At 48.4% G+C, this 26,959-nt stretch overlaps 1 protein-coding gene and 2 long non-coding RNA genes across 3 annotated transcripts in view; 1 reads left to right on the top strand and 2 right to left on the bottom strand.

Moving 5' to 3' along the window:
* LOC118369854 (leucine-rich melanocyte differentiation-associated protein-like) overlaps nt 1–26,959 on the bottom strand; it is a 522,398-nt gene that overhangs the window by 132,636 nt on the left and 362,803 nt on the right. The gene's annotated exons all lie outside the window — the stretch shown is intronic.
* LOC127916544 (uncharacterized) lies at nt 729–2,060 on the bottom strand. The gene is made up of 2 exons (XR_008095257.1): nt 1,773–2,060; nt 729–1,478 (listed from the first exon to the last, which is right to left on the bottom strand). It is a non-coding gene; the product is annotated as an uncharacterized LOC127916544 (long non-coding RNA).
* Nucleotides 17,264–25,425, top strand: LOC127916543 (uncharacterized). The gene is made up of 2 exons (XR_008095256.1): nt 17,264–19,557; nt 20,019–25,425. It is a non-coding gene; the product is annotated as an uncharacterized LOC127916543 (long non-coding RNA).

Below are 26,959 nucleotides of genomic sequence, written 5' to 3'. Positions count from 1 at the left end.
CCTCTCTCTCTCTCTCTGCCTTCCTCTCTCTCTCTCTCTGTGCCTTCCTCTCTCTCTCTTTGACTCTCTGCCTTCCTCTCTCTCTGTCCCTCTGCCTTCCTCTCTCTCTATGTCTCCCTGCCTTCCTCTTTCTCTATGTCTCCCTGCCTTCCTCTCTCTCTCTATGTCTCCCTGTCTTCCTCTCTCTTTCTTTCTGTAATTCTTTCTCTCTGTCCCTCTGCCTTCCTCTCTCTCTGTCTCTCTGCCTTCCTCTCTCTCTATTCCCTCTGTCTTCCTCTCTCTCTGTCTCCCTGCATTCCTCTCTCTCTCTATGTCTCCCTGTCGTCCTCTCTCTCTATGTACCTCTGCCTTCCTCTCTCTCTCTCTCTCCGCCTTCCTCTCTCTCTGTCCTCTGCCTTCCTCTCTCTCTCTATGTCTCTCTGCCTTCCTCTCTCTCTCTCTATGTCTCCCTCTGCCTTCCTCTCTCTCTGTCCCCTGCCTTCCTCTCTCTCTCTATGTCTCCTGCCTTCCTCTCTCTCTATGTCTCTCTGCCTGCCTCCTCTCTCTCTATGTCTCCCTGTCTTCCTCTCTCTCTCTATGTCTCCCTGTCTTCCTCTCTCTCTCTATGCCTCCCTGTCTTCCTCTCTCTCTCTCTCTATGTCTCCCTGTCTTCCCCTCTCTCTCTATGTCTCCCTGCCTTCCTCTCTCTCTATGTCTCCTGCCTTCCTCTCTCTCTATGTCTCCCTGCCTTCATCTCTCTCTCTATGTCTCTATGTCTCCCTGTCTCTCTCTCTCTCTCTCTCTCTCTCTCTCTCTCTCTCTCTCTCTCTCTCTCTCTCTCTCTCTCTCTCTCTCTATGTCTCCCTACCTTCCTCTCTCTCTCTATGTCTCCCTGTCTTCCTCTCTCTCTCTATGTCTCCCTGTCTTCTCTCTCTCTCTCTCTCTCTCTCTCTCTCTCTCTCTCTCTCTCTCTCTATGTCTCCCTGCCTTCCTCTCTCTCCATCTCTCCCTGTCTTTCACTCTCTCTCTATGTCTCCCTGCCTTCCTCTCTCTCTCTATGTCTCCCTGTCTTACTCTCTCTCTCTATGTCTCCCTGGCTTACTCGCTCTCTATGTCTCCCTGTCGTCCACTCTCTCTCTATGTCTCCCTGTCGTCCTCTCTCTCTATGTCTCTCTGCCTTCCTCTCTCTCTCTGCCTTCCTCTCTCTCTATATGTCTCCCTGCCTTCCTCTCTCTCTCTATGTCTCCCTGTCTTCCTCTCTCTCTCTCTATGTCTCCCTGAATTCCTCTCTCTCTATATCTCCCTGCCTTCCTCTCTCTCTATGTCTCCCTGCCTTCCTCTCTCTCTATGTCTCCCTGCCTTCCTCTCTCTCTATGTCTCCCTGTCTTCCTCTCTCCCTATGTCTCTCTGCCTTCCTCTCTCTCTCTATGTCTCCCTGCCTTCCTCTCTCTCTCTATGTCTCTCTGCCTTCCTCTCTCTCTATCTCTTCCTGTCTTTCTCTCTCTCTCTATGTCTCCCCGTCTTCCCCTCTCTCTCTATGTCTCCCTGTCTTCCTCTCTCTATGTCTCCCTGTCTTCCTCTCTCTCTCTATGTCTCCCTGTCTTCCTCTCTCTCTCTCTATGTCTCCCTGACTTCCTCTCTCTCTATATCTCCCTGCCTTCCTCTCTCTCTATGTCTCCCTGCCTTCCTCTCTCTCTATGTCTCCCTGCCTTCCTCTCTCTCTATGTCTCCCTGTCTTCCTCTCTCCCTATGTCTCTCTGCCTTCCTCTCTCTCTATATATCTCCCTGCCTACATCTCTCTCTATGTCTCCCTGCCTTCCTCTCTCTCTCTATGTCTCTCTGCCTTCCTCTCTCTCTATCTCTTCCTGTCTTTCTCTCTCTCTCTATGTCTCCCCGTCTTCCCCTCTCTCTCTATGTCTCACTGTCTTCCTCTCTCTATGTCTCCCTGTCTTTCTCTCTCTCTCTATGTCTCCCTGTCTTCCTCTCTCTCTCTATGTCTCACTGTCTTCCTCTCTCTCTCTCTATGTCTCTCTGCCTTCATCTCTCTCTCTATGTCTCCATGCCTTCCTCTCTCTCTCTATGTCTCCTGCCTTCCTCTCTCTCTCTATGTCTCCTGCCTTCCTCTTTCTCTCTCTATGTCTCCCTGTCTTCCTCTATCTCTCTATGTCTCCATGCCTTCCCCTCTCTCTCTCTCTCTCTCTCTCTCTCTATGTCTCCCTCTCTCTATGTCTCCCTGCCTTCCTCTCTCTCTCTATGTCTCCATGCCTTCCTCTCTCTCTCTCTCTCTATGTCTCCCTCTCTCTATGTCTCCCTGCCTTCCTCTCTCTCTATGTCTCCCTGTCTTCCTCTCTCCCTGTCTCTCTGCCTTCCTCTCTCTTTATATATCTCCCTGCCTTCATCTCTCTCTATGTCTCCCTGTCTTCCTCTCTCTCTCCCTGTCTTCCTCTCTCTATGTCTCCCTGTCTTCCTCTCTCTCTCTATGTCTCCCTGTCTTCCTCTCTCTCTCTATGTCTCCCTGTCTTCCTCTCTCTCTCTCTATGTCTCCCTGACTTCCTCTCTCTCTATATCTCCCTGCCTTCCTCTCTCTCTATGTCTCCCTGCCTTCCTCTCTCTCTATGTCTCCCTGTCTTCCTCTCTCTCTATGTCTCCCTGTCTTCCTCTCTCCCTATGTCTCTCTGCCTTCCTCTCTCTCTATATATCTCCCTGCCTACATCTCTCTCTATGTCTCCCTGCCTTCCTCTCTCTCTCTATGTCTCTCTGCCTTCCTCTCTCTCTATCTCTTCCTGTCTTTCTCTCTCTCTCTATGTCTCCCCGTCTTCCCCTCTCTCTCTATGTCTCCCTGTCTTCCTCTCTCTATGTCTCCCTGTCTTCCTCTCTCTCTATGTCTCACTGTCTTCCTCTCTCTCTCTCTATGTCTCTCTGCCTTCATCTCTCTCTCTATGTCTCCCTGCCTTCCTCTCTCTCTCTATGTCTCCCTGCCTTCCTCTCTCTCTCTATGTCTCCCTGCCTTCCACTTTCTCTCTCTATGTCTCCCTGTCTTCCTCTCTCTCTCTATGTCTCCATGCCTTCCTCTCTCTCTCTCTCTCTATGTCTCCCTCTCTCTATGTCTCCCTGCCTTCCTCTCTCTCTCTATGTCTCCATGCCTTCGTCTCTCTCTCTCTCTCTCTCTATGTCTCCCTCTCTCTATGTCTCCCTGCCTTCCTCTCTCTCTCTATGTCTCCCTGCCTTCCTCTCTCTCTATGTCTCCCTGTCTTCCTCTCTCCCTGTCTCTCTGCCTTCCTCTCTCTTTATATATCTCCCTGCCTTCATCTCTCTCTATTTCTCCCTGCCTTCCTCTCTCTCTCTATGTCTCTCTGCCTTCCTCTCTCTCAATGTCTTCCTGTCTTCCTCTCTCTCTATGTCTCCCTGTCTTCCCCTCTCTCTCAATGTCTCCCTGCCTTCATCTCTCTCTATGTCTCCCTGCCTTCCTCTCTCTCTCTATGTCTCTCTGCCTTCCTCTCTCTCTATGTCTTCCTGTCTTCCTCTCTCTCTATGTCTCCCTGTCTTCCCCTCTCTCTCAATGTCTCCCTGTCTTCCTCTCTCTCTCTATGTCTCTCTGCCTTCCTCTCTCTCTCTATGTCTCCCTGCCTTCCTTTCTCTCTCTATGCCTCTCTGCCTTCCTCTCTCTGCCTTCCTCTCTCTCTATATGTCTCCCTGCCTTCCTTTCTCTCTCTATGTCTCCCTGTATTCCTCTCTCTCTCTATGTCCCCCTGTCTTCCTCTCTCTCTATGTCTCCCTACCTTCCTCTCTCTCTATGTCTCCCTGCCTTCCTCTCTCTCTATGTCTCCCTGTCTTCCTCTCTCCCTATGTCTCTCTGCCTTCCTCTCACTCTATATATCTCCCTGCCTTCCTCTCTCTCTATGTCTCCCTGCCTTCCTCTCTCTCTCTATGTCTCTCTGCCTTCCTCTCTCTCTATGTCTTCCTGTCTTCCTCTCTCTCTCTATGTCTCCCTGTCTTCCCCTCTCTCTCTATGTCTCCCTGTCTTCCTCTCTCTCTATGTCTCCCTGTCTTCCTCTCTCTATGTCTCCCTGTCTTCCTCTCTCTCTCTATGTCTCCCTGTCTTCCTCTCTCTCTCTATGTCTCCTGTCTTCCTCTCTCTAACTCTATGTCTCTCTGCCTTCATCTCTCTCTCTATGTCTCCCCTGCCTTCTCTCTCTCTATGTCTCCCTGCCTTCTTCTCTCTCTCTATGTCTCCCTGCCTTCCTCTCTCTCTATGTCTCTATGTCTCCCTGCCTTCTTCTCTCTCTATGTCTCCTGCCTTCCTCTCTCTCTCTCTCTCTCTCTCTCTCTCTCTCTATCTCTCCCTGCCTTCCTCTTTCTCTCTCTATGTCTCCCTGTCTTCCCCTCTCTCTATGTCTCTGCCTTCCTCTCTCTCTCTCTCTCTCTCTCTCTCTCTCTCTCTCTGTCTCCTGTCTCCCTGCCTTCCTCTCTCTCTCTGCCTTCCTCTCTATCTCTATGTCTCCCTGCCTTCCTCTCTCTCTCTATGTCTCCCTGCCTTCCTCTCTCTCTATGTCTCCCTGTCTTCCTCTCTCTCTCTATGTCTCCCTGTCTTCCCCTCTCTCAATGTCTCCCTGTCTTCCTCTCTCTCTCTATGTCTCCCTGTCTTCCTCTCTCTCTCTATGTCTCCCTGTCTTCCCCTCTCTCTCAATGTCTCCCTGTCTTTCTCTCTCTCTCTATTTCTCCCTGTCTTCCTCTCTCTCTCTATGTCTCCCTGTCTTCCTCTCTCTCTCTATGTCTCCCTGTCTTCCTCTCTCTCTCTATGTCTCTCTGCCTTCCTCTCTCTTTCTATGTCTCCCTGCCTTCCTCTCTCTCTCTATGTCTCCCTGCCTTCCTCTCTCTCTATGTCTCCCTTTCTTCCTCTCTCTCTATATTGTCTCCCTGCCTTCATCTTTCTCTCTATGTCTCCCTGTCTTCCTCTTTCTCTCTATGTCTCCCTGTCTTCCTCTCTCTCTCTATGTCTCCCTGTCTTCCTCTCTCTCTATGTCTCCCTGTCTTCCACTCTCTCTCTATGTCTCCTGTCTTCCACTCTCTCTATGTCTCCCTGTCTTCCTCTCTCCCTATGTCTCTCTGCCTTCCTCTCTCTCTATATATCTCCCTGCCTTCATCTCTCTCTATATGTCTCCCTGCCTTCCTCTCTCTCTCTATGTCTCTCTGCCTTCCTCGCTCTCTATGTCTTCCTGTCTTCCTCTCTCTCTCTATGTCTCCCTGTTTTCCCCTCTCTCTCTATGTCTCCCTGTCTTCCTCTCTCTCTCTATGTCTCCCTGTCTTCCTCTCTCTATGTCTCCCTGTCTTCCTCTCTCTCACTATGTCTCTCTGCCTTCCTCTCTCTCTCTATGTCTCCCTGCCTTCCTCTCTCTCTCTATGTCTCTCTGCCTTCCTCTCTCTCTATGTCGTCCTGTCTTCCTCTCTCTCTCTATGTCTCCCTGTTTTCCCCTCTCTCTCTATGTCTCCCTGTCTTCCTCTCTCTCTCTATGTCTCCCTGTCTTCCTCTCTCTCTATGTCTCCCTGTCTTCCTCTCTCTCTCTATGTCTCTCTGCCTTCCTCTCTCTCTCTCCCTTCCTCTCTCTCTATATGTCTCCCTGCCTTCCTCTCTCTCTCTATGTCTCCCTGTATTCCTCTCTCTCTCTATGTCCCCCTGTCTTCCTCTCTCTCTATGTCTCCCTACCTTCCTCTCTCTCTATGTCTCCCTGCCTTCCTCTCTCTCTATGTCTCCCTGTCTTCCTCTCTCCCTATGTCTCTCTGCCTTCCTCTCACTCTATATATCTCCCTGCCTTCCTCTCTCTCTATGTCTCCCTGCCTTCCTCTCTCTCTCTATGTCTCTCTGCCTTCCTCTCTCTCTATGTCTTCCTGTCTTCCTCTCTCTCTCTATGTCTCCCTGTCTTCCCCTCTCTCTCTATGTCTCCCTGTCTTCCTCTCTCTCTCTATGTCTCCCTGTCTTCCTCTCTCTATGTCTCTCTGTCTTCCTCTCTCTCTCTATGTCTCCCTGTCTTCCTCTCTCTCTCTATGTCTCCCTGTCTTCCTCTCTCTCTCTATGTCTCTCTGCCTTCATCTCTCTCTCTCTATGTCTCCCTGCCTTCCTCTCTCTCTCTATGTCTCCCTGTCGTCCTCTCTCTCTATGTACCTCTGCCTTCCTCTCTCTCTCTCTCTCTCTCTCTCTCTCTCTCTCTCTCTCTCTCTCTGTGTGCCTCTGCCTTCCTCTCTGTCTCTCCGTCCCTCTCTCTGTCCCTCTGCCTTCCTCTCTCTCTATGTCTCCCTGTCTTCCTCTCTCTGTCTCTCTGCCTTCCTCCTCTCTCTCTCTCTGTGCCTTCCTCTCTCTCTCTCTCTCTGCCTTCCTCTCTCTCTCTCTCTCTCTCTGTGCCTTCCTTCTCTCTCTCTCTCTCTGCCTTCCTCTCTCTCTCTCTCTGCCTTCCTCTCTCTCTCTCTCTGTGCCTTCCTCTCTCTCTCTTTGACTCTCTGCCTTCCTCTCTCTCTGTCCTCTGCCTTCCTCTCTCTCTATGTCTCCCTGCCTTCCTCTTTCTCTATGTCTCCCTGCCTTCCCTCTCTCTCTCTATGTCTCCCTGTCTTCCTCTCTCTTTTCTTTCTGTAATTCTTTCTCTCTGTCCCTCTGCCTTCCTCTCTCTCTGTCTCTCTGCCTTCCTCTCTCTCTATTCCCTCTGTCTTCCTCTCTCTCTGTCTCCCTGCATTCCTCTCTCTCTCTATGTCTCCCTGTCGTCCTCTCTCTCTATGTACCTCTGCCTTCCTCTCTCTCTCTCTCTCTCTCTCTCTCTCTCTCTCTCTCTCTCTCTCTCTCTCTCTCTCTCTCTCTCTCTCTATGTACCTCTGCCTTCCTCTCTCTCTGTCTCTCCGCCTTCCCCTCTCTCTGTCCCTCTGCCTTCCTCTCTCTCTATGTCTCCCTGCCTTCCTCTCTCTCTCTATGTCTCTCTGCCTTCCTCTCTCTCTGTCCCTCTGCCTTCCTCTCTCTCTATGTCTCCCTGCCTTCCTCTATGTCTCCCTGCCTTCCTCTCTCTCTATGTCTCCCTGTCTTCCTCTCTCTCTCTATGCCTCCCTGTCTTCCTTCTCTCTCTCTCTATGTCTCCCTGTCTTCCCCTCTCCCTATGTCTCCCTGCCTCCTCTCTCTCTATGTCTCCCTGCCTTCCTCTCTCTCTATGTCTCCTGCCTTCCTCTCTCTCTATGTCTCTATGTCTCCCTGTCTCTCTCTCTCTCTCTCTATGTCTCTATGTCTCCCTCTCTCTCTCTCTCTCTCTCTCTCTCTCTCTATGTCTCCCTACCTTCCTCTTCTCTCTATGTCTCCCTGTCTTCCTATCTCTATGTCTCCCTGTCTTCCTCTCTCTCTCTCTCTCTCTCTCTCTCTCTCTCTCTCTCTCTCTCTCTCTCTCTCTATGTCTCCTGCCTTCCTCTCTCTCCATCTCTCCTGTCTTTCACTCTCTCTCTATGTCTCCCTGCCTTCCTCTCTCTCTCTATGTCTCCCTGTCTTACTCTCTCTCTCTATGTCTCCCTGGCTTACTCGCTCTCTATGTCTCCTGTCGTCCACTCTCTCTATGTCTCCCTGTCGTCCTCTCTCTCTATGTCTCTCTGCCTTCCTCTCTCTCTCTGCCTTCCTCTCTCTCTATATGTCTCCCTGCCTTCCTCTCTCTCTATGTCTCCCTGTCTTCCTCCTCTCTCTCTATGTCTCCCTGATTCTCTCTCTCTATATCTCCTGCCTTCCTCTCTCTCTATGTCTCCCTGCCTTCCTCTCTCTCTATGTCTCCCTGCCTTCCTCTCTCTCTATGTCTCCCTGTCTTCCTCTCTCCTATGTCTCTGCCTTCCTCTCTCTCTCTATGTCTCCCTGCCTTCCTCTCTCTCTCTCTATGTCTCTCTGCTTCCCTCTCTCTCTATCTCTTCCTGTCTTTCTCTCTCTCTATGTCTCCCCGTCTTCCTCTCTCTCTGTCTCCCTGTCTTCCTCTCTCTATGTCTCCCTGTCTTCCTCTCTCTCTCTATGTCTCCCTGTCTTCCTCTCTCTCTCTCTATGTCTCCCTGACTTCCTCTCTCTATATCTCCCTGCCTTCCTCTCTCTCTATGTCTCCTGCCTTCCTCTCTCTCTATGTCTCCCTGCCTTCCTCTCTCTCTATGTCTCCCTGTCTTCCTCTCTCCTATGTCTCTCTGCCTTCCTCTCTCTCTATATATCTCCTGCCTACATCTCTCTCTATGTCTCCCTGCCTTCCTCTCTCTCTCTATGTCTCTCTGCCTTCCTCTCTCTCTATCTCTTCCTGTCTTTCTCTCTCTCTCTATGTCTCCCCGTCTTCCCCTCTCTCTCTATGTCTCACTGTCTTCCTCTCTCTATGTCTCCCTGTCTTTCTCTCTCTCTCTATGTCTCCCTGTCTTCCTCTCTCTCTCTATGTCTCACTGTCTTCCTCTCTCTCTCTCTATGTCTCTCTGCCTTCATCTCTCTCTCTATGTCTCCATGCCTTCCTCTCTCTCTCTATGTCTCCCTGCCTTCCTCTCTCTCTCTATGTCTCCCTGCCTTCCTCTTTCTCTCTCTATGTCTCCCTGTCTTCCTCTATCTCTCTATGTCTCCATGCCTTCCCCTCTCTCTCTCTCTCTCTCTCTCTCTCTCTATGTCTCCCTCTCTCTATGTCTCCCTGCCTTCCTCTCTCTCTCTATGTCTCCATGCCTTCCTCTCTCTCTCTCTCTCTATGTCTCCCTCTCTCTATGTCTCCCTGCCTTCCTCTCTCTCTATGTCTCCCTGTCTTCCTCTCTCCCTGTCTCTCTGCCTTCCTCTCTCTTTATATATCTCCCTGCCTTCATCTCTCTCTATGTCTCCCTGTCTTCCTCTCTCTCTCCCTGTCTTCCTCTCTCTATGTCTCCTGTCTTCCTCTCTCTCTATGTCTCCCTGTCTTCCTCTCTCTCTCTATCTCTCCCTGTCTTCCTCTCTCTCTCTCTATGTCTCCCTGACTTCCTCTCTCTCTATATCTCCCTGCCTTCCTCTCTCTCTATGTCTCCCTGCCTTCCTCTCTCTCTATGTCTCCCTGTCTTCCTCTCTCTCTATGTCTCCCTGTCTTCCTCTCTCCCTATGTCTCTCTGCCTTCCTCTCTCTCTATATATCTCCCTGCCTACATCTCTCTCTATGTCTCCCTGCCTTCCTCTCTCTCTCTATGTCTCTCTGCCTTCCTCTCTCTCTATCTCTTCCTGTCTTTCTCTCTCTCTCTATGTCTCCCCGTCTTCCCCTCTCTCTCTATGTCTCCCTGTCTTCCTCTCTCTATGTCTCCCTGTCTTCCTCTCTCTCTCTATGTCTCACTGTCTTCCTCTCTCTCTCTCTATGTCTCTCTGCCTTCATCTCTCTCTCTATGTCTCCCTGCCTTCCTCTCTCTCTCTATGTCTCCCTGCCTTCCTCTCTCTCTCTATGTCTCCCTGCCTTCCACTTTCTCTCTCTATGTCTCCCTGTCTTCCTCTCTCTCTCTATGTCTCCATGCCTTCCTCTCTCTCTCTCTCTATGTCTCCTCTCTATGTCTCCCTGCCTTCTCTCTCTCTCTATGTCTCCATGCCTTCGTCTCTCTCTCTCTCTCTCTATGTCTCCCTCTCTCTATGTCTCCCTGCCTTCCTCTCTCTCTCTATGTCTCCCTGCCTTCCTCTCTCTCTATGTCTCCCTGTCTTCCTCTCTCCCTGTCTCTCTGCCTTCCTCTCTCTTTATATATCTCCCTGCCTTCATCTCTCTCTATTTCTCCCTGCCTTCCTCTCTCTCTCTATGTCTCTCTGCCTTCCTCTCTCTCAATGTCTTCCTGTCTTCCTCTCTCTCTATGTCTCCCTGTCTTCCCCTCTCTCTCAATGTCTCCCTGCCTTCATCTCTCTCTATGTCTCCCTGCCTTCCTCTCTCTCTCTATGTCTCTCTGCCTTCCTCTCTCTCTATGTCTTCCTGTCTTCCTCTCTCTCTATGTCTCCCTGTCTTCCCCTCTCTCTCAATGTCTCCCTGTCTTCCTCTCTCTCTCTATGTCTCTCTGCCTTCCTCTCTCTCTCTATGTCTCCCTGCCTTCCTTTCTCTCTCTATGCCTCTCTGCCTTCCTCTCTCTGCCTTCCTCTCTCTCTATATGTCTCCCTGCCTTCCTTTCTCTCTCTATGTCTCCCTGTATTCCTCTCTCTCTCTATGTCCCCCTGTCTTCCTCTCTCTCTATGTCTCCTACCTTCCTCTCTCTATGTCTCCTGCCTTCCTCTCTCTCTATGTCTCCCTGTCTTCCTCTCTCCTATGTCTCTCTGCCTTCCTCTCACTCTATATATCTCCCTGCCTTCTTCTCTATGTCTCCTGCCTTCCTCTCTCTCTCTATGTCTCTCTGCCTTCCTCTCTCTCTATGTCTTCCTGTCTTCCTCTCTCTCTCTATGTCTCCCTGTCTTCCCTCTCTCTCTATGTCTCCCTGTCTTCCTCTCTCTCTATGTCTCCTGTCTTCCTCTCTCTATGTCTCCCTGTCTTCCTCTCTCTCTCTATGTCTCCCTGTCTTCCTCTCTCTCTCTATGTCTCCCTGTCTTCCTCTCTAACTCTATGTCTCTCTGCCTTCATCTCTCTCTCTATGTCTCCCTGCCTTCCTCTCTCTCTCTATGTCTCCCTGCCTTCTTCTCTCTCTCTATGTCTCCCTGCCTTCCTCTCTCTCTATGTCTCTATGTCTCCTGCCTTCTTCTCTCTCTATGTCTCCCTGCCTTCTCCCTGTCTTCCTCTCTCTCTCTCTATGTCTCCCTGCCTTCCTCTTTCTCTCTCTATGTCTCCCTGTCTTCCCCTCTCTCTCTATGTCTCCCTGTCTTCCTCTCTCTCTCTCTCTCTCTCTCTCTCTCTCTCTCTCTCTCTCTCTCTCTCTCTGTCTCCCTGCCTTCCTCTCTCTCTCTGCCTTCCTCTCTATCTCTATGTCTCCCTGCCTTCCTCTCTCTCTCTATGTCTCCCTGCCTTCCTCTCTCTCTATGTCTCCCTGTCTTCCTCTCTCTCTCTATGTCTCCCTGTCTTCCCCTCTCTCTCAATGTCTCCCTGTCTTCCTCTCTCTCTCTATGTCTCCCTGTCTTCCTCTCTCTCTCTATGTCTCCCTGTCTTCCCCTCTCTCTCAATGTCTCCCTGTCTTTCTCTCTCTCTCTATTTCTCCCTGTCTTCCTCTCTCTCTCTATGTCTCCCTGTCTTCCTCTCTCTCTCTATGTCTCCCTGTCTTCCTCTCTCTCTCTATGTCTCTCTGCCTTCCTCTCTCTTTCTATGTCTCCCTGCCTTCCTCTCTCTCTCTATGTCTCCCTGCCTTCCTCTCTCTCTATGTCTCCCTTTCTTCCTCTCTCTCTATATTGTCTCCCTGCCTTCATCTTTCTCTCTATGTCTCCCTGTCTTCCTCTTTCTCTCTATGTCTCCCTGTCTTCCTCTCTCTCTCTATGTCTCCCTGTCTTCCTCTCTCTCTATGTCTCCCTGTCTTCCACTCTCTCTCTATGTCTCCCTGTCTTCCACTCTCTCTCTATGTCTCCCTGTCTTCCTCTCTCCCTATGTCTCTCTGCCTTCCTCTCTCTCTATATATCTCCCTGCCTTCATCTCTCTCTATATGTCTCCCTGCCTTCCTCTCTCTCTCTATGTCTCTCTGCCTTCCTCGCTCTCTATGTCTTCCTGTCTTCCTCTCTCTCTCTATGTCTCCCTGTTTTCCCCTCTCTCTCTATGTCTCCCTGTCTTCCTCTCTCTCTCTATGTCTCCCTGTCTTCCTCTCTCTATGTCTCCCTGTCTTCCTCTCTCTCACTATGTCTCTCTGCCTTCCTCTCTCTCTCTATGTCTCCCTGCCTTCCTCTCTCTCTCTATGTCTCTCTGCCTTCCTCTCTCTCTATGTCGTCCTGTCTTCCTCTCTCTCTCTATGTCTCCCTGTTTTCCCCTCTCTCTCTATGTCTCCTGTCTTCCTCTCTCTCTCTCTATGTCTCCCTGTCTTCCTCTCTCTATGTCTCCCTGTCTTCCTCTCTCTCTCTATGTCTCTCTGCCTTCCTCTCTCTCTCTCCCTTCCTCTCTCTATATGTCTCCCTGCCTTCCTCTCTCTCTCTATGTCTCCCTGTATTCCTCTCTCTCTCTATGTCCCCCTGTCTTCCTCTCTCTCTATGTCTCCCTACCTTCCTCTCTCTCTATGTCTCCCTGCCTTCCTCTCTCTCTATGTCTCCCTGTCTTCCTCTCTCCCTATGTCTCTCTGCCTTCCTCTCACTCTATATATCTCCCTGCCTTCCTCTCTCTCTATGTCTCCCTGCCTTCCTCTCTCTCTCTATGTCTCTCTGCCTTCCTCTCTCTCTATGTCTTCCTGTCTTCCTCTCTCTCTCTATGTCTCCCTGTCTTCCCCTCTCTCTCTATGTCTCCCTGTCTTCCTCTCTCTCTCTATGTCTCCCTGTCTTCCTCTCTCTATGTCTCACTGTCTTCCTCTCTCTCTCTATGTCTCCCTGTCTTCCTCTCTCTCTCTATGTCTCCCTGTCTTCCTCTCTCTCTCTATGTCTCTCTGCCTTCATCTCTCTCTCTCTATGTCTCCCTGCCTTCCTCTCTCTCTCTATGTCTCCCTGCCTTCTTCTCTCTCTCTATGTCTCCCTGCCTTCCTCTCTCTCTATGTCTCCCTGCCTTCCCCTCTCTCTCTATGTCTCCCTGCCTTCTTCTCTCTCTATGTCTCCCTGCCTTCCTCTCTCTCTCTCTCTCTATGTCTCCCTGCCTTCCTCTTTCTCTCTCTATGTCTCCCTGTCTTCCTCTCTCTCTCTATGTCTCCCTTTCTTCCTCTCTCTCTATATTGTCTCCCTGCCTTCATCTTTCTCTCTATGTCTCCCTGTCTTCCTCTCTCTCTCTATGTCTCCCTGTCTTCCTCTCTCTCTATGTCTCCCTGTCTTCCACTCTCTCTCTATGTCTCCCTGTCTTCCTCTCTCTCTCTATGTCTCCCTGTCTTCCTCTCTCTCTTTATGTCTCCCTTTCTTCCTCTCTCTCTATATTGTCTCCCTGCCTTCATCTTTCTCTCTATGTCTCCCTGTCTTCCTCTCTCTCTCTATGTCTCCCTGTCTTCCTCTCTCTCTATGTCTCCCTGTCTTCCACTCTCTCTCTATGTCTCCCTGTCTTCCTCTCTCTCTCTATGTCTCCCTGTCTTCCTCTCTCTCTTTATGTCTCCCTGTCTTCCTCTCTCTCTCTATGTCTCCCTGTCTTCCTCTCTCTCTCTATGTCTCCCTGTCTTCCCCTCTCTCTCTATGTCTCCCTGTCTTCCTCTCTCTCTCTATGTCTCCCTGTCTTCCTCTCTCTCTCTATGTCTCCCTGTCTTCCTCTCTCTCTCTATGTCTCTCTGCCTTCATCTCTCTCTATGTCTCTCTATGTCTCCCCTTCCTTCTCTCTCTCTATGTCTCCCTGCCTTCTTCTCTCTCTATGTCTCCCTGCCTTCCTCTCTCCTCTCTCTCTCTATGTCTCCCCTGCCTTCCTCTTTCTCTCTCTATGTCTCCTGTCTTCCTCTCTCTCTCTATGTCTCCCTGTCCTCTCTCTCTCTCTCCTATGTCTCCTATGTCTCTCTATGTCTCCCTGCCTTCCTCTCTCTCTCTATGTCTCCCTTCGTCTTCCTCTCTCTCTATGTCTCCCTCTCTCTATGTCTCCCTGCCTTCCTCTCTCTCTCTCTATGTCTCCCTGCCTTCCTCTCTCTCTATGTCTCCTGTCTTCCTCTCTCCCTGTCTCTCTCCTCTTTATATCTCTCCTGCCTTCATCTCTCTCTATTTCTCCCTGCCTTCCTCTCTCTCTCTATGTCTCTCTGCCTTCCTCTCTCTCATGTCTTCCTGTCTTCCTCTCTCTCTATGTCTCCCTGTCTTCCCCTCTCTCTCAATGTCTCCCTGCCTTCATCTCTCTCTATGTCTCCCTGCCTTCCTCTCTCTCTCTATGTCTCTCTGCCTTCCTCTCTCTATGTCTTCCTGTCTTCCTCTCTCTCTATGTCTCCCTGTCTTCCCTCTCTCTCATGTCTCCCTGTCTTCCTCTCTCTCTCTATGTCTCTCTGCCTTCCTCTCTCTCTCTATGTCTCCTGCCTTCCTTTCTCTCTCTATGCCTCTCTGCCTTCCTCTCTCTGCCTTCCCTCTCTCTATATGTCTCCTGCCTTCCTTTCTCTCTCTATGTCTCCCTGTATTCTCTCTCTCTCTATGTCCCCCTGTCTTCCTCTCTCTCTATGTCTCCCTACCTTCCTCTCTCTCTATGTCTCCCTGCCTTCCTCTCTCTCTATGTCTCCCTGTCTTCCTCTCTCCTATGTCTCTCTGCCTTCCTCTCACTCTATATATCTCCCTGCCTTCCTCTCTCTCTATGTCTCCCTGCCTTCCTCTCTCTCTATGTCTCTCTGTCTTCTCTCTCTTTCCTGTCTTCTCTCTCTCTCTCTATGTCTCCTGTCTTCCCTCTCTCTCTATGTCTCCCTGTCTTCCTCTCTCTCTATGTCTCCCTGTCTTCCTCTCTCTATGTCTCCCTGTCTTCCTCTCTCTCTCTATGTCTCCCTGTCTTCCTCTCTCTCTCTATGTCTCCCTGTCTTCCTCTCTAACTCTATGTCTCTCTCTCTCTCTATGTCTCCCTGCCTTCCTCTCTCTCTCTATGTCTCCCTGCCTTCTTCTCTCTCTCTATGTCTCCCTGCCTTCCTCTCTCTCTATGTCTCTATGTCTCCCTGCCTTCTTCTCTCTCTATGTCTCCCTGCCTTCCTCTCTCTCTCTCTCTCTCTCTCTCTCTCTCTATGTCTCCCTGCCTTCCTCTTTCTCTCTCTATGTCTCCCTGTCTTCCCCTCTCTCTCTATGTCTCCCTGTCTTCCTCTCTCTCTCTATGTCTCCCTGCTCTCTCTCTCTCTCTCTCTCTCTGCCTTCCTCTCTCTCTCTGTCTCCCTCCTTCCTCTCCTCTCTGCCTTCCTCTCTCTATGTCTCCCTGTCTTCCTCTCTCTCTATGTCTCCCTGTCTTCCTCTCTCTCTCTATGTCTCCTGTCTCTTCTCCCTGTCTCTTCTCTCTCTATGTCTCCCTGTCTTCCTCTCTCTCTCTATGTCTCCCTGTCTTCCTCTCTCTCTCTATGTCTCCCTGTCTTCCTCTCTCTCTATGTCTCCCTGTCTTCCTCTCTCTTATGTCTCCTGTCTTCCTCTCTCTCTCTATGTCTCCCTGCCTTCCTCTCTCTTTCTATGTCTCCCTGCCTTCCTCTCTCTCTCTATGTCTCCCTGCCTTCCTCTCTCTCTATGTCTCCCCTGCTTCCTCTCTCTCTATATTGTCTCCCTGCCTTCATCTTTCTCTCTATGTCTCCCTGTCTTCCTCTCTCTCTCTATGTCTCCCTGTCTTCCTCTCTCTCTCTATGTCTCCCTGTCTTCCTCTCTCTCTATGTCTCCCTGTCTTCCACTCTCTCTCTATGTCTCCCTGTCTTCCACTCTCTCTCTATGTCTCCTGTCTTCCTCTCTCCTCTATGTCTCCCTGTCTTCCTCTCTCTCTATATATCTCCCCTCCTTCATCTCTCTCTATATGTCTCCCTGCCTTCCTCTCTCTCTCTATGTCTCTCTGCCTTCCTCTCTCTATGTCTTCCTGTCTTCCTGTCTCCTCTATGTTCCTGTTTTCCCCTCTCTCTCTATGTCTCCCTGTCTTCCTCTCTCTCTCTATGTCTCCCTGTCTTCCTCTCTCTATGTCTCCCTGTCTTCCTCTCTCTCACTATGTCTCTCTGCCTTCCTCTCTCTCTCTATGTCTCCCTGCCTTCCTCTCTCTCTCTATGTCTCTCTGCCTTCCTCTCTCTCTATGTCTCCCTGTCTTCCTCTCTCTCTCTATGTCTCCTGTTTTCCCCTGTCTCTCTCTCTATGTCTCCCTGTCTTCCTCTCTCTCTATGTCTCCCTGTCTTCCTCTCTATGTCTCCCTGTCTTCCTCTCTCTCTATGTCTCTCTGCCTTCCTCTCTCTCTCCCTTCCTCTCTCTCTATGTCTCCCTGCCTTCCTCTCTCTTTCTATGTCTCCCTGCCTTCCTCTCTCTGTCTATGTCTCCCTGCCTTCCTCTCTCTCTATGTCTCCCTTTCTTCCTCTCTCTCTATATTGTCTCCCTGCCTTCATCTTTCTCTCTATGTCTCCCTGTCTTCCTCTTTCTCTCTATGTCTCCCTGTCTTCCTCTCTCTCTCTATGTCTCCCTGTCTTCCTCTCTCTCTATGTCTCCCTGTCTTCCACTCTCTCTCTATGTCTCCCTGTCTTCCACTCTCTCTCTATGTCTCCCTGTCGTCCTCTCTCTCTCTATGTCTCCCTGTCTTCCTCTCTCTCTCTATGTCTCCCTGTCTTCCTCTCTCTCTCTATGTCTCCCTGTCTTCCTCTCTCTCTATGTCTCCCTGTCTTCCACTCTCTCTCTATGTCTCCCTGTCTTCCACTCTCTCTCTATGTCTCCCTGTCGTCCTCTCTCTCTCTATGTCTCCCTGTCTTCCTCTCTCTCTCTATGTCTCCCTGTCTTCCTCTCTCTCTCTATGTCTCCCTGTCTTCCTCTCTCTCTATGTCTCCCTGTCTTCCTCTCCCTCTCTATGTCTCCCTGTCTTCCTCTCTCTCTTTATATCTCCCTATCTTCCTCTCTCTCTCTATGTCTCCCTGCCTTCCTCTCTCTCTCTATATGTCTCCCTGTCTTCCTCTCTCTCTATGTCTCCCTGTCTTCCTCTCTCTCTCTATGTCTCACTGTCTTCCTCTCTCTCTCTATGTCTCCCCGTCTTCCCCTCTCTCTCTATGTCTCCCTCTCTCTCTCTCTCTCTTTATGTCTCCCTGTCTTCCTCTCTCTCCATGTCTCCCTGCCTTCCTCTCTCTCTCTATATGTCTCCCTGTCTTCCTCTCTCTATGTCTCCCTGTCTTCCTCTCTCTATGTCTCCCTGTCTTCCTCTCTCTCTCTATGTCTCCCTGTCTTCCTCTCTCTCTCTCTCTATGTCTCCCTGTCTTCCTCTCTCTCTCTATGTCTCCCTGTCTTCCTCTCTCTCTTTATATCTCCCTATCTTCCTCTCTCTCTGTATGTCTCCCTGCCTTCCTCTCTCTCTCTATATGTCTCCCTGTCTTCCTCTCTCTATGTCTCCATGTCTTCCTCTCTCTCTCTACGTCTCCCTGCCGTCCTCTCTCTCTCTATGTCTCCCTGTCTTCCTCTCTCTATGTCTCTCTGTCTTCCTCTCTCTCTCTCTCTCTCTCTATGTCTCCCTGTCTTCCTCTCTCTCTCTATGTCTCCCTGCCTTCCTCTCTCTCTCTATATGTCTCCCTATCTTCCTCTCTCTCTCTCTCTCTCTCTCTCTCTCTCTCTCTCTCTCTCTCTATGTCTCCCCGTCTTCCCCTCTCTCTCTATGTATCCCTGTCTTCCTCTCTCTCTCTATGTCTCACTGTCTTCCTCTCTCTCTGTCTCCCTGTCTTCCTCTCTCTCTCTATGTCTCACTGTCTTCCTCGCTCTCTCTCTATGTCTCCCTGTCTTCCTCTCTCTCTCTATGTCTCCATGTCTTCCTCTCTCTCTGTCTCCCTGTCTTCCACTCTCTCTCTATGTCTCCCTGTCTTCCTCTCTCTCTTTATGTCTCCCTGTCTTCCTCTCTCTCTCTATGTCTCCCTGCCTTCCTCTCTCTCTCTCTCTCTCTCTATGTCTCCCTGTCTTTCTCTCTCTATGTAGACGGTCTGTCTGTCTGTCTGTCTGTCTGTCTGTCTGTCTGTCTGTCTGTCTGTCTGTCTGTCTGTCTGTCTGTCTCTCTATGTCTCTCTCCCTCTGTCTCACTCCCTCTCTCTCTTTCTCTCTATGTCTCTCTGCCTCTATGTCTTTCTCTCTCTCCCTCTATGTCTCTCTGCCTTCCTCTCTCTATGTCCCTCTCCCCCCTCTCTCTCTCTTTCCTCATGTATGGCTGAGGCTTGAAAGGCCATTGGTCAGGGACATAGATAGAAAGAAGGATGTGTCTGTTGTAATTTTCTGTCTTGTTTAGTATGAAATGGAAACACCACTCCTGCAACCCATCAGCTGTCTCAACCCAGACGCAGCTCAAACCTATGGGAGGTCTCATCAACCCAAGATTGCCCCTACCACCCTCACCAAACCACTACTGCGTCAGTTGTTAACTGAGCCAGACACAGGGATGGATGTCCACCCCCCACAGTACTGCGACTATACTGCAAGGCACAGCCATTTTCTGCCTGGGGCAGACCTAATGCTCCACCAGCAGACAAATAGAGAAGACCAATGACAGAGACAGGCCACAGTGCTCTGTCTGGAGCTGGAGCCTCCAAGGCCTGTGGGTTAAGTAAGTAGCATACTAAGGTTTGTTGTTGACTCCAGACATGGTCAAGTGACGTTGGCAGTCGCAGGCCACACACACACACACACACACACACGACTGCCTTCGTCACTTCTTGAGTGTGTGTGTGTGTGTGTGTGTACCTGCGTGTGTGTGTGTGTGTACCTGCGTGTGTGTGTGTGTGTGTGTGTGTACCTGCGTGTGTGCGTGTGTGTGTGTGTGTGTGTGTGTGTGTGTGTGTGTGTGTGTGTGTGTGTGTGTGTGTGTGTGTGTGTGTGTGTGTGTGTGTGTGTGTGTGTGTGTGTGTGTGTGTGTGTACCTGCGTGTGTGTGTGCATTCCTATGCGCAGCAGAAATGTTAAGTGACTGGTGGGAGTACAAAGGCAAACATTAGTGGATTATAGAGAGGAAAGGATTTGTACCAACCAGAGAAGTCTCCTGTTGCAATGCCAATAAAACACACCAACCAGTCCAGGGCATTTTATCACCAGAAAACAGACTCTTTATTTCATGTAAGCAGATTTAAGCGTATCAGTGAGCTGGAGATTTGTTTATTTGAAGTTAAGCGAGATTTGTGGAAAATTCATAATGGATTTAGAGGTTTTTAAACAGTCACTGAGCTCTGTAGTGCTCTAGGTGCACACACACACACACACACACACACACACACACACACACACACACACACACACACACACACACACACACACACACACACACACACACACACACACACACACACACACACACACACACACACACACACACACACACACACACACACACTCCTTCTCTTCAATGAACACTACAGGATTTATTACAAACCTGTTAAGCTGAAGACAAAACCGTCTGTAATGTTTCTCCCACCTCCAAGTCTGGATCATCTCTAAACAGTCTTGTTCCTATTCACACCACACACAACATGGCCTTTACACTTGACACACATCACCTCTAAACTAACTATTATAATTACAGAGATGTCTGTATTAAAAACAGCATAATTACAAGATACACAGTGACTCTGTCTGGTTTTAATATTGTCTCTACTTAAAGAGCATTCAGTCAAAACGACAATTCTACTGACGTAGAGTTAACATCTACTTCATGGGGCGGCAGGTTAGAGTGTAGAGGCGGCAGGGTAGCCTAGTGGTTAGAGTGTAGAGGCGGCAGGGTAGCCTAGTGGTTAGAGTGTAGAGGCGGCAGGGTAGCCTAGTGGTTAGGGTGTAGAGGCGGCAGGGTAGCCTAGTGGTTAGAGTGTAGAGGCGGCAGGGTAGCCTAGTGGTTAGAGTGTAGAGGCGGCAGGGTAGCCTAGTGGTTAGAGTGTAGAGGCGGCAGGGTAGCCTAGTGGTTAGAGTGTAGAGGCGGCAGGTAGCCTAGTGGTTAGAGTGTAGAGGCGGCAGGGTAGCCTAGTGGTTAGAGTGTAGAGGCGGCAGGGTAGCCTAGTGGTTAGAGTTTGAAGGTGTCAGGGTAGCCTAGTGGTTAGAGTGTAGAGGCGGCAGTGTAGCATAGTGGTTTGAGTGTAGAGGCGGCAGGGTAGCCTAGTGGTTAGAGTGTAGAGGCGGCAGGGTAGCCTAGTGGTTAGAGTTTGAAGGTGTCAGGGTAGCCTAGTGGTTAGAGTGTAGAGGCGGCAGTGTAGCATAGTGGTTTGAGTGTAGAGGCGGCAGGGTAGCCTAGTGGTTAGAGTGTAGAGGCGGCAGGGGTATCCTAGTGGTTAGAGTGTAGAGGCGGCAGGTAGCCTAGTGGTTAGAGTGTAGAGGCGGCAGGGTAGCCTAGTGGTTAGAGTGTAGAGGTGGCAGCGTAGCCTAGTGGTTAGAGTGTAGAGGTGTCAGGGTAGCCTAGTGGTTAGAGTGTAGAGGCGGCAGGGTAGCCTAGTGGTTAGAGTGTAGAGGCGGCAGGGTAGCCTAGTGGTTAGAGTGTAGAGGCGGCAGTGTAGCATAGTGGTTTGAGTGTAGAGGCGGCAGGGTAGCCTAGTGGTTAGAGTGTAGAGGCGGCAGGGTAGCCTAGTGGTTAGAGTGTAGAGGCGGCAGGGTAGCCTAGTGGTTAGAGTGTAGAGGCGGCAGGGTAGCCTAATGGTTAGAGCGTTGGCCGTGGTATACTGGCCATATATCACAAACCCCCGAGGCACCTTATTACTATTATCATACCCGTGGTATACAACGGCTGTCAGCCAATCAGCATTCAGGGCTCAAACCAGCCAGTTTATAATACAGGATAATGTTATAGATAGTATACCAGTGGAGGATAGTAGTGTGATATTGTTTTTACTTGAGGTCTGTAAATACATGTCAACACCCACCTTACATCACCTGACCACTCACTCACATGCAATCCTGACAGACACTTTTTTGTTAACATCCATCACAAGAGAAACACATGCATGCTTGTGTGTGTGTGTGTGTCATCCATCGCAATAACAATACTGCTCTTTAGTGAACCATGGATCCTAATGATTAAGTTTGAATAATTACAGTTATTGCATATCATAACTAGAGTTGCAAAAGGTCGGCAACTTTCCGCTAAATTTCCAGAATTTTTCAGTGGGAAGTTAAGCCCGGGAATTTGGGGAATTTTGCTTAAATTCATCAAAAAAGTTACCTTATAACAGTGAACATTTTGTGGGATACACATAAGGCAATTCTAGGTCTTGTGGCATATTTTGGTTAAACTATCCCCAATTCAATAGAATTGCAACCCTCTGCATGCACAGTGCATTCTTCCATCACATGAGCAGTGCACTCTTCCATCACATGTACACAGCTGATTCTCAAGATCTTCCACACTAATGAGATGCTATTGAGCCCACTACTACACTGTCTGAGTGATGGAGTCCAGGTGAGTGTCATTATGTGCTGATGCGTGTAACGATGGTGACAGGTGTGCGCCTGGTGCCCTAGAGGACGGAGAGGAAGCACACGTGACAACTACATGCTTTCTAGTAAGTTTTGATTATAATACTGGGTGGGGTGAATATATTCTATATGACATACATAATTTGTTGTTAACTAGTAAATAGTAGCCTACAGCGACGTGTATTTAAATAATTTCTAACTTGTTAACAATTTCTGCTAGTTAGTTTTTGCTACCATGTGGGTTTTAGCTTGTTTGAGCCTGCTAACTGATGAGTGTTAATTCACCTGTTTCCATACATGTTTCATTTTTAAACATGTATCTTACAAAGGAGTTGTTTAATCTAAATGCTTAATAATTCATCTGTACATGGAATTCTATTTGTTTTTTTAACTCATTTTTTTCTCATCTTTACAGGAAAATGCAGCGGACACTGTCTGATGTGTGGAGACATCTCACTGCAGCTAATGTAGAAGGAAAAGCTGTGTACATTTGCAAATACTGTTTCAAAACATATGTGAAGAAGCAACAAAGATGCAGAATCATCTGGCCAAGCGCATACAATTCCCTCAGCGCTCACAACAAGCAACCTCTGACAGAAGTCACTCTACTTCTATTCAAGGTGAAAATGATGAATCCGACACCTTATCGATAGCAACAGCTCATGGTCCTCCTGGAATCAGTTTTTTTTTTGACTCAATGGAGGAACATAGTCAGAAAAATGCTGATGAATGTCTTGCTGCTCGAGCCGTGTATGCAACTGGTTCACCTCTGATGCTCACAGGCAATGTGTACTGGAAGAGATTATCTGAATGTTATTCGCCCAGCATACAACCCTCCAACCAGACATGCATTATCTACTCATTTGCTGGATGCAGAGTTCAACAGAGTTCAAGTGAAGGTCAAGCAAATCATAGAGAAAGCAGACTGTATTGCAATCATCTCTGATGGGTGGCCGAAAGCTCGTGGGCAAGGAATAATTAACTACACCATCTCCACCCCTCAACCAGTATTCTACAAGAGCACAGACACAAGGGACAACAGACACACCGGTCTCTACATTGCAGATAAGCTGAATGCAGTCATCAATGACCTTGGACCACAGAAGTTATTTGCACTAGTGACAGACAATGCTGCGAACATGAAGGCTGGTTGGTCTAAAGTGGAGGAGTCCTACCCTCACATCACACCCATTGGCTGTGCTGCTCATGCATTATATCTGCTCCTCAAGGACATCATGGCACTAAAAACAATGGATACACTCTACAAGAGAGTCAAGGAAATTGTTATGTATGTGAAGGGTCATCAAGTTATTGCAGCAATCTACCTCACCAAGCAAAGTGAGAAGAATAAGAGCACCACATTGAAGCTGCCCAGCAACACCCGTTGGGGTGGTGTTGTCATCAGTCTCCTGTAGGGGAAGGAGTCGCACCAAGTAATGGCCATATTACAGTCTGCCGATATGGACAGCCCCATCAAGAGGATCCTCCTGGTTGATGTATTTTGGGAGAGAGTGGTAAGCACCCTGAAACCTCTGAAACCTATAGAAGTAGCCATTGCACGGATTGAGGGAGGCAATGCCATCCTGTCTGATGTTCAGACTCTGCTTGCAGATGTAAGAGAAGAAATCCGTACTGCCCTGCCCACTTCACTGTTGCTCCAAACAGAGGAAACTGCAGTTCTGAAATACATCAAAAAGCGTGAAGACTTCAACCTGAGCCCATACACGCCGCAGCGTTCATGTTGGACCCCAAGTATACTGGCAAGAGCATCCTGTCTGGTGCAGAGATCAACAAGGCCTATGGTGTCATCTCTACCGTGTCTCGCCACCTTGGCCTGGATGAGGGCAAGGTTCTTGGCAGTCTGGCGAAGTACACTTCCAAGCAAGGGCTTTGGGATGGAGATGCAATATGGCAGTCGTGCCAACATATCTCATCCGCCACCTGGAGGAAGGGACTTTGTGGATCTGAGGCTCTTGTTGCCTCCATTATCCTCCAAATCCAACCAACATTAGCCGACTCATAGCGCAACTGGTCCTTGTTTGGGAACACACACCAAAGCACGCAACAGGCTGAACAATACAAGGGTTGAAAAATTGGTGGCCATTGGACAATTTTGTGGCTTTTTGAGCCTGGCAACAAGCCATCCTCAACAAGGAAGATGAGGCCTCAGAGTGATGTTCAAGAGGTGGACATTGAGGAGGTCCAGGGAGAAGACATGGAAGCCTGAGAGGAAGACAACCAAAGCTTTAGTTTCTAGACCATCATATTGTATGTTGAAAACGTTTTTGGGAGATTCGATAGATCATTGGGGATCATTCAATATTCCCTTTCTTTTGTTGGTCAGTGAAATCATCCCATGTGAAGAGTCATCTCATTTAATTAAAGTTCAATTCGTAACAATTTATTTTATTTAGAAGAATTTAATCATTTGCAATTTTGCCTACTTATGATAAGTTAAAAGGTTTATGTTTCTGCCTCCATATGATATGGTAAATATATCCAATGCAAAAAACATGACATTTAAATGGTATTAATATTAATTCCCATATATTACCGTTAAATCTCACGGAAAGTTTCCACCTCTGAATATTCCCCAAAATGTGCAACCTTAATCATAACACCTAAAGTATGTTCCTGAATTCAACCTAGAGCAGGTGGGATGAACATGTACACACAGTATTGATCTGATCTGGCCTCTGATGTTCAGGGAAGTTCAAGGAAGAAGGAGAAGGGCGGCCATTTTGACTCCCCGTTTCCCCACGGTTCCACCTCGCAGAGAAGGAGACAGGAGAGAGAGACAAGAGGAAGGAGCAGACAGATGTCAGTGAAGGATGATACGTGTGACAGAGGCTATCTGAAGACAGTAGAGAAGAGGGAGGAAGGTAGGTAGTGTTCAACAAGGAAATGTACAGAATGCAGTTTCTGAAAAAAACCTTTCCAGACTCTGATCAACTAAAGTACAACTGCTCTACTCAGATTTGATTCTATTTCAGGGTCTATATTCTGATATACAGTCTGTATTAGCCAGTCTGTTAATGCTATCACGCCAACTACTTGTCACTCATTGAGTACGTTTACATGCACAGTAATAATTCCATATGAACTGATTATGGCAGTAGACAGATTATGAAATAGTCATGTAAACACCTTCCTCTGCTTATCTTAATTGGCGTGAGGTCAAAATCAAAGTAAGCATACGGCGATTTAAACACCTGGTTGTCTGAGCAACGGTTTAAATGATTAGGACATGTAAACACCTTAATCGACGTTCCAGCAGTGTAATTGATTTGTGTATGTGCCAGCACCAGCCGAGAGCCTCCCTCTTTAGTGAGAAGGAAGTGAGTTCAGAACAACTGAATGCATGTGTCTTAAAAGTAGCTTTCACACACCAACTTTATATGTCCGAAATCAGAATCAAATATGCTTTCCAGAAATAACATCTTCATTGTGGTGGAACATTTATTTTCAGATTGCCATCAGGTGGTCTGATTTCAGATGTGTCCATGTAAACAGGTTTATTAGGGAAATTGTTCTTCTTGCAAAGCTTGTAAAAATGTTTTATCTAACTATTATATTAATCTGACTATCCACAATAATCACATTATTGAGTGCATGTAGCTGCACTCATTGTCATTCGGCTTGACAATTTGCAACCCATTATTTGTATTTCTACTTTGCACATTCTTCCACTGCAAATCTACCATTCCAGTGTTTTACTTGCTATATTGTATTTACTTCGCCACCATGGCCTTTTTTTTTGCCTTTACCTCCCTTCTCACCTCATTTGCTCACATTGTATATAGACTTGTTTATACTGTATTATTGACTGTATGTTTGTTTTACTCCATGTGTAACTCTGTGTCGTTGTATCTGTCAAACTGCTTTGCTTTATCTTGGTCAGGTCGCATTTGTAAATGAGAACTTGTTCTCAACTAGCCTACCTGGTTAAATAAAGGTGTTCTCAACTAGCCTACCTGGTTAAATAAAGGTGTTCTCAACTAGCCTACCTGGTTAAATAAAGGTGTTCTCAACTAGCCTACCTGGTTAAATAAAGGTGTTCTCAACTAGCCTACCTGGTTAAATAAAGGTGTTCTCAACTAGCCTACCTGGTTAAATAAAGGTGTTCTCAACTAGCCTACCTGGTTAAATAAAGGTGTTCTCAACTAGCCTACCTGGTTAAATAAAGGTGTTCTCAACTAGCCTACCTGGTTAAATAAAGGTGTTCTCAACTAGCCTACCTGGTTAAATAAAGGTGTTCTCAACTAGCCTACCTGGTTAAATAAAGGTGTTCTCAACTAGCCTACCTGGTTAAATAAAGGTGTTCTCTACTAGCCTACCTGGTTAAATAAAGGTGTTCTCAACGAGCCTACCTGGTTAAATAAAGGTGTTCTCAACGAGCCTACCTGGTTAAATAAAGGTGTTCTCAACGAGCCTACTTGGTTAAATAAAGGTGAAATAAAAATACATTAAAAAAATTACAGCTACTGTATGGAGTTGGCAAGAGCACAAACAGATCTGGGATCAGGCTAAGTCTGTTTCACTGAAAATAAAAGCTGTGTACATGCACTAGCTACTACAACCATGACTGTTTTGAGGACGAGGAGGAACTCAATGTTTCATAAGGTCTGTGAAGAACAAGTCTGGAATGTGGATGACAAAAGCTCTCAGTGGTTCTGAAACCTAATGAGTTTGACAGCATCTGAGAGAACCTGATCCGCAGTCTGAAAATTCCCTTACAGATCTGTCTACTGTCTGTGTGTGTGCTTGTGTGTGTGTGTTTGTGTGTGTGTGTGTGTGTGTGCGTACATTTGTACTACGTGCATGTGTGTGCACATGCACCTGCCTGCGTGTGTGACTGAATATTTCCTGAGAAGGAAGAAGGGCAAACTGTGTGTCTGTTGTGTGAGCTGCTAACAGAGGTGTGATGAGAGTCTGAGACACCACGGCAGGTCCACCCACTTCTCCTGTTACCCTCAACACGCTGCCAGTTGGCCCACTAACAATACTTAGGCTACATCTCAAATGGCACCCTATTCCCTATGGGCACTGGTCAAAAGTAGTGCACTACATAGGGAATAGGGGGCCATTTGAGACGCGGGCGTTGATGTGATGCTTATTGTGTCCTCCTTCTACCAGCAGTCTGCCTGCCTGGTATCAGATATCAGGTGAGTCATAGGATGATACTTTATATCACATGAGATGTCAGTCAGAAGTCCGGGTTACTGGTGTAGGTCTTCCTCAATGGAAAAGGGAAAAGAAGCAGACAGAAAAATAGATGATTGTTGAGAGGACAGGGTTGTCAGTGGTTATCAGACATTCTATGGCAGAGTGGAGAAAAGGAATGTACCGCATTGTTGGCCAGTCTACCCCATATGAAGCAACTATTCAACTCTTTACACTATATAGCAAACTAACTGACAAATACATTAAAGTAACTTTTAAAACACTATATTCTGTAAATATCCTTGCCACCTTCTTTTACGCAGGAGAGAAAAGGTTGAAACAATGCTGTGGTATTCCTCTCCACTGCCCATCTGTACCCCCTCTCAGCAAGCCTCCTCTACTGCCCATCTGTACCTCCTCTCAGCAAGCCTCCTCCACTGCCCATCTGTACCCCCTCTCAGCATGCCTCCTCTACTGCCCATCTGTACCTCCTCTCAGCAAGCCTCCTCCACTGCCCATCTGTACCCCCTCTCAGCAAGCCTCCTCCACTGCCCATCTGTACCCCCTCACAGCAAGCCTCCTCCACTGCCCATCTGTACCCCCTCTCAGCAAGCCTCCTCCACTGCCCATCTGTAGCCCCTCACAGCAAGCCTCCTCCACTGCCCATCTGTACCCCCTCTCAGCAAGCCTCCTCTACTGCCCATCTATACCTCCTCTCAGCAAGCCTCCTCCACTGCCCATCTGTACCCCCTCACAGC

The sequence above is a fragment of the Oncorhynchus keta genome, chromosome 36 (assembly GCF_023373465.1).
Source record: "Oncorhynchus keta strain PuntledgeMale-10-30-2019 chromosome 36, Oket_V2, whole genome shotgun sequence".
Classification (NCBI taxonomy): Eukaryota; Metazoa; Chordata; class Actinopteri; order Salmoniformes; family Salmonidae; genus Oncorhynchus; species Oncorhynchus keta.
Note: the sequence above shows the minus strand (reverse complement) of the source record. Positions and strands in the feature narration are given on the sequence as shown.